The sequence below is a fragment of the Equus caballus genome, chromosome 20 (assembly GCF_041296265.1).
Source record: "Equus caballus isolate H_3958 breed thoroughbred chromosome 20, TB-T2T, whole genome shotgun sequence".
NCBI classification, from domain to species: domain Eukaryota; kingdom Metazoa; phylum Chordata; class Mammalia; order Perissodactyla; family Equidae; genus Equus; species Equus caballus.
In genome coordinates, this window is record NC_091703.1 from 32,400,905 (window position 1) to 32,407,501 (window position 6,597).

The following is a 6,597-nucleotide window of genomic DNA, read 5'->3' on the forward strand; positions in this document are numbered from 1 at the left end:
GTCCAGGGAAGCTGGAGGCACATGCAGGGTGGTGCTGAGGAGTGCAGGCCTCAACCTGGACCACCTAGATTCTAGTATTTCCTCCACCGCCCACTTAGCTGTGTGACCTTGGCAAGTTTCTTACCGTCGGTGCACTGCAGTCCTCACCTGTGAAAAGAGTGATGTTTTAGGGATGTGGTGACGATTAATTGAGTTGATACACGTGAAGAGGTGAGAACAGTGCCTGGAACATATTTGATGTTCAGCTTATGTTTGCTCTCATGGTTGGAGGGAAAGAAGGTAGGAGAGAGAGGGGAGGCTGATGATAAAGGCCAGGCCCGCTAAGCCCTCCTTGGCTGGCCCGGTAAACAGAGAAGTGAAAATGAGAGTCTATTTTGGGAAAGCTCACTCTGGCGCAGCGTGGAGAAGAGATCTGAGAGAGTGAGAATGTATCTGCGGGGCCCAGTTAGGAGGCTATTGCAGGGGCCCAGCAGTAGTGGCACATGTTATCCCTCTCTATCCTGAACAACTCTTCTTCTCATCTCAATTCCTTTGCACATCCCTAACCACGTCCTCCTCCTGTCACAGAGTCAGAGTTAGTTAAGAAGGGATTGCTGAGCACAGCTTGGACAGCAGTCATGGAGACTGGGTCCACTCTTGGGAACCTCCTGAAAGAGATACCTGCATTGTCTGCATGGAGCACATGAAGGACCTGTGAGCTTGTTCTGTGGCTGCAGCTTCTGCCAGGGCTGCATCACTGAGTGCTGTGTCACTCCTACATCCACTAAGGGAGCCATGTGCTGTCCACTCTACAAAAAGCCATTTAGGGAGGGGGGGACACCAGGCCCAACAGGACTCTGGCCAGTTTCGTCTCCATCCTCCAAACACTGGAGCCCAGGAATGAGAATCCAGCACGAGAAGTTTGGTTCTGCCAGCAGAACAAGGAAAGGGCCTTTTTCTATTGCTTGGACAACCAGCAATTCCTCTGTGCAGTTTGCAAAGATCTCATAGAACACAAATCCCATCAGTGCTGCAGAGCGAGGAAGACACCAGGTCTCACAGGTAGGTAAACCCTTTCACTGCCCAGTCTAAACTTGGGACAAAATTGTGGTGGTTTTCTCTATTATCGGCTTTAGCACTACTACAGAAAAATAATCTACTGTATTCTAAACAGAGTTCTGAATGAAACAAAAGCTTCCTTTCAATCCTGGAGTATATTGGTAAAAATTATTTCTGTCCGCCTGCTACTTCACTTCTAAAATTCTCAGGCAACGGAAGGCATCACACTTCCTCTGCTTGCAGTATAGAAACCTTAGTGTTGCTCTAAGAGTTCACATGCCCTCCAAAACCCTCTTGAGATTTCTGGGTGTGAAGGAAGCATAATTTGTCACAAACTGAAAAAGGCAAAAAAGTGCTGAATAGATAGAGCTTTTACTTGAGGTGGACCATGCTATTTGGGCAAATAAAAATCCTATTTTATTCCTAGTAAAAAAATGCAACCTTGATGTAACCATCAGGTATTTTTTGGCTGAGCTGGCAAAACCTAAGTCAAGCTTGTCAAAATGGGGACTATTGTCTTATTGAACAAGCTAAAGGAAAAGCAGGTTTGCAAGGGAACCTGCAGCCAAGCCTGGGTCCCCTCTGCTCCTCCTGCTGGAAGCTGTGGAGCCACCTGTCCGGGGAGGACCGTCCTGGACAAAGGTTCAGGCCACCAGCAGCTACAAGTCTGTCCCAGGTGGGTCTGTTCTGGGCCCTGGGTTGAAGGTAAGTTAGATATTTGATCACAAAGCTTTAAGCTGTGGATGACAACAACATTCCTAGAGGTGGCAGCCAAGTAGCAGAAGGCTTGTTTTCTCTCCAAAAAGTTCAAGCTGCCTCACAAAAATGTTATTAACATAGAGAGAAAATGAGGAATCAAGGTTAGATGTCAAAAGCATGTCAATTTTGGGGAGAACTGGTATCACAAGTCAGATAATAGATAAATTATTATTATAGCAGTTGGGATGAATTGCAGGAAGTCAGTTCACCTCGTGAACATAAGCACATACGCTGGAGAAAGCTGTCAGAGTAAGGCCTGTGTGCACACGGCTAGGAGACCTATTTACGGTTCATAGTCAATGCAGACAGCGCTACTTCTGCCCTGGGGACTTCTGTACAAGATCAATACATATTTGTGAATGAAATCATGAAAGACTCTTAACAGTCTGTGTTGGGGAGCACCTGTGTTTAAAATAGTGTGTGTGGGGCTGGCCCGGTGGCGCAGCGGTTAAGTTTGCACATTCAGTTTTGGCGGCCCAGGGTTCCCCGGTTCAGATCCCAGGTACAGACACAGCAACGCTTGGTAAAGCCATGCTGTAGTAGGCATCACATATATCAAGTAGAGGAAGATGGGCATGGATGTTAGCTCAGGGCCAGTCTTCCTCAGCAAAAAGAGAAGGATTGGCAATAGTTAGCTCAGGCCTAATCTTCCCCTGCAAAAAAAATAGTGTGTGGGAAAAGTATGAGATTCTCTGGTGGAGGAAATAACAACTTAGACTTAAGATTTTTAAAAGAAATGGTGATTTTCTATTTCTTTTAGGGGCCATGGCCATCAACCCAACAGAAACCAAAGGACACCTAGGATTTTTGTGAACCACAGGCGGAGGCATCCACTTCACTCAGAAATGGTTCTGTGACAGCAGCTACAGATAGTGACTAATGGAAGGAAATTAACAGATACACATACATAGAAAGTCCCCTTTCCTCAGGTGGACAATGCAGGAAACAGGAAAAGTAAGGTCAGCCTCCAGTGGTCACATCAAAACTGCTCTTCTATCTGAGGTAGCCAAGTGACAGAACGCAAAACAACCTCACCTTCTGAGACTCACTTCTCCCCTGTCAAGGAGAAATAACACTTTCCCTGTTTGACTCTCATAGTTGTCAAGAGCCTTAAATATGTTCTCTGTAAATTGCAAGATCCTGTGTAATCTAAGTTGTTTTAACCGTATTCAACAATAATAATGTTGACTTCTCCCATCTTGTGGAGGAGGAAACTGAGGAACAGATTGCTGAAGTGATCTGCTCCGAGTCTAGCCAGGAGTAGGTTATGATCCTCCTATTTTCATTCCATGGAGCTCTGACCCTCAGTCTCTTCCTCTAGAATGGAAGAGGTCCTGCACTGGGACACTGCTCACCCAAAGCTCCCTGTTTCTCAGGATGAGAAATACGTGACTATGAGAGGCTCTCCACTAAGACTGTCTGCTCATTCCAAGAGACTGAACACCAACCCCTATGTTCTGGTTCAAAGGGCTACTCCTCTGTGCCCACTGCTGGATGGTGGAACTGCCATACTAGGGAGATCGCATCCTTGTGGTGGCCTGAGAGTCAGGGAGGAAAAAGAGAAGGATCTCCTTCTGCCAGAAGGAGGGTATCTGGGCTGTGAGAGTCACCAGGGGACAGTTCTGGGCTCTCACAACCCCAGAGACCAAACTGATCCTGGAGGAAAATCCTAGATGGTAAACTGGATTTCAGGGAGTGTCAAATGACATTTGCTAATGCAGAAAAAGAGGCCACTATTTTTACTTTTCAGGGTTCTTATATAGAGAAATTAGTCTCATTCTTAGGCTCTAAGGAGCAGGAGCACAGCTGACCCTGTACCCCTGAGATGGCCTGCCTTTCTCTTGGGCTCTCATGAGAACCTGATCATAAACGGATTCATTACCAGGGTCAGTGGTCCCTACCACATTAGGTCCACAGTGAACATCAGTGAAAGGACAGATGTGGCAGACTCCCTGCAAACACATCCATGTGATTCTTAAGGATGGCAAGAGGACTGTGTTCTCCACATATCAGCTGGATCTGCCCCAGTGATTCCCAGTAGAGGCCATGGCATGTGTGTTCCAGTTCCTAAACACCATCATTCCATTTCCAGCCCACAGCCCAGCACAGCCCAGATTTCCCACTATCTAAAACAGCAGTCCTCAAACCTGAGGACACAGAAAACCTACGGTGCTTGTTGAAAACGCAGATTCCTGTCTCTACCTCCAGACAATTCGACATAGTACCCCTGGGGCAGAGCTTGAGAATTTGCTTTTTGAGATGAGCCCAGCTGTTTGGACATCACACAATAAGAATATGATGTTAGAGCATCTGAAATTCTACTGTGGAGGCAAATGATGTGAGGGTGTTGTTAAAATGCAGACGCTGATCCTGTAAGTCTGGTGGTCCTGAAGTTCATTCTCATGGGCGGGAAACATGGAACATAAGAATTGCACTTTAGTCTAGGTTGTTTAATCTTCTCTATAAAAGGGTTCATCATGTGATGTGCCCTTCAAAATCCACTGTTCTAAAGCCCAATGACTTAACAGCCCAGGAGGTCCATTACTAAAGGCCCATGATCTACATGCTTCAATCACTGTCGCCTTGTGTGCTTTATGGCCAATCAATAGTCACCTCAACGGCACAGTCTCCAGCGTTTTGGGCTGTCAGCAGTTTACCATCCAACAGTGGATGGCTGCAGGGCTCCTTTGGTCCTGCCACAGTGGAACAGATGAGCAGTTCTCTCAGTGAATCCCACGGGGGAAGAAAAAAGGGCAAACTGACCTTCAGTTAGAGTTCAGAAATTAGAAGAAGGAGAAAAAAGAGCAGAAAGAAGATTTGAAGAAATCATGTTTGGAACTTCTCCAAATTCAGTGAACAACTTTAGCATATAGATCCAAGAAGCTCAACGTACACCAAAGGAGAGAACAACAAAGAAGGCCACGAGAAGGCTCACCAAAGTCACACTGATGAAAATCAAAGAAAAGAAAACCTTGAAAGCATCAAGACAGAATGAATTTTACATGCAGGATATGGTGGTTTTAAAATGTTTACAAATTCTTTAATATTCCTTCCTTCAAAAGGTAGAACTAGGGGACGCGCTCTCCGCGGAGCCGCTCGCTGCATGGCAGAGTCCGATGCCCCCGCCACCGCCTGTGTCGCCGCCGCCTCGGGGCGGCTGTGTGATTAGGCCACAATCACATACTCTTCAATGAGTAAACATAGCCCTTTCGGTGGTGTTCTTAGTCACACATTTATGGGGTTTCTGAAGGGCAGTGGAGATTACTGCCAGGCACAGCACGCCCTGTGTGCAGACAAGTGAACTGTAGAAATTCATTACTACTCCACCGAGAAGCCCCCGTAAGAGCGGTTAACCTGGACATAGAAGTGTTGAATTGAAATCCACAGAGCATTTTACACGAGTTCTGACCTGGATGGGGTAAACCTCAGTGCACTTCCTTTCTCTTGCCTCAGTATTACTGGATTGAAGAATTGCTGCTTCTTGTTAGGAGGTTCCTTTCATTTCCCATTACTCCCAGCTTCATACTCAAAGCACTGAGAATTTCAAGTGGAGTATATTGAAGTAGACTCAGTTTCTTTGCAGCATTTCTGTATTCAGTTTTTTACATTCTTTCATAACCCTACTGAGTGGTTTTAAACTACATGGCTCAAATGAACGGCCCAGCTCCTGTGGAAGTCACATACAAGAACATGAGATTTCTTATTACACACAATCCAACCAATGCAACCTTAAACAAATTCACAGAGGAACTTAAGAAGTATGGAGTTACCACAATAGTAAGAGTATGTGAAGCAACTTATGACGCTACTCTCGTGGAGAAAGAAGGCATCCATGTTCTCGATTGGCCTTTTGATGATGGTGCACCGCCATCCAACCAGATTGTTGATGACTGGTTAAGTCTTGTGAAAATTAAGTTTCATGAAGAACCTGGTTGTTGCATTGCTGTTCATTGTGTTGCAGGCCTGGGGAGAGCTCCGGTGCTTGTTGCCCTAGCATTAATTGAAGGTGGGATGAAATAGGAAGATGCAGTACAGTTTATAAGACAAAAGCAGCTTGGGGCTTTTAACAGCAAGCAACTTTTGTATTTGGAAAAGTATCATCCTAAAATGCGGCTGTGCTTCTAAGACTCCAACGGTCATAGAAACAACTGTCACGTTCAATAAAACTAGGGTGCCGGATGCCATTGCCTTGAGAGCAGCTTGAGACAGGACCTAAGTTATCATACATGTTAGCCAACATGTTGGCTTGGTGGATAAGTCTGAGGAAGCTTCCTAGGAGTATTAAAAAGCAGTTTTACCAGGCCACAAGCTTAACAGAATTGCAGCCTCTATGTTTGCTTTACGATCAACCTATTTGGACACTTAGCAAAAGACTCTTGCTGTTCAGCATTTAAAATGTATTTATCATTTGTACCAATTGACCTTGTCTGAAATCATGCAGTGTTGAGTTGTGTCTTCAAAATTCCCATGCCAGAATCTTATCAATATTTAAGAAATTTAGAAAGATTAGGTGCCAAAATACCCAGCACAATACTTGTAAATTTTTCATATCCTACAGAAACTAAAATCCCAGGAACTATGAACACTCTGGACCTTGTGTGGTTTATTCCTTCAGTCATTTCAAACATGAAAGTAGGGCCTGTCTGGTTATTTGCCTGCTCACTTTACGTTTACGTCTCCCACATTCATACCAGTGTACATCAGGTTTGCTCAACTTTTTTTTTTTGGATTTTTACCAAGTCTTACAGTTATTATTTAATGTCTTCCTATAAATCTCATTTTGTGCTGTTATGGGAAACC

The 6,597-nt window shown here is 45.0% G+C and overlaps 1 pseudogene; it reads left to right on the forward strand.

Annotated features, from left to right (window-relative positions):
* Positions 1–4,983: 4,983 nt before the first annotated feature.
* LOC138919463 (protein tyrosine phosphatase type IVA 1 pseudogene) lies at positions 4,984–6,316 on the forward strand (annotated as a pseudogene).
* The last annotated feature ends 281 nt before the right edge of the window (positions 6,317–6,597 follow it).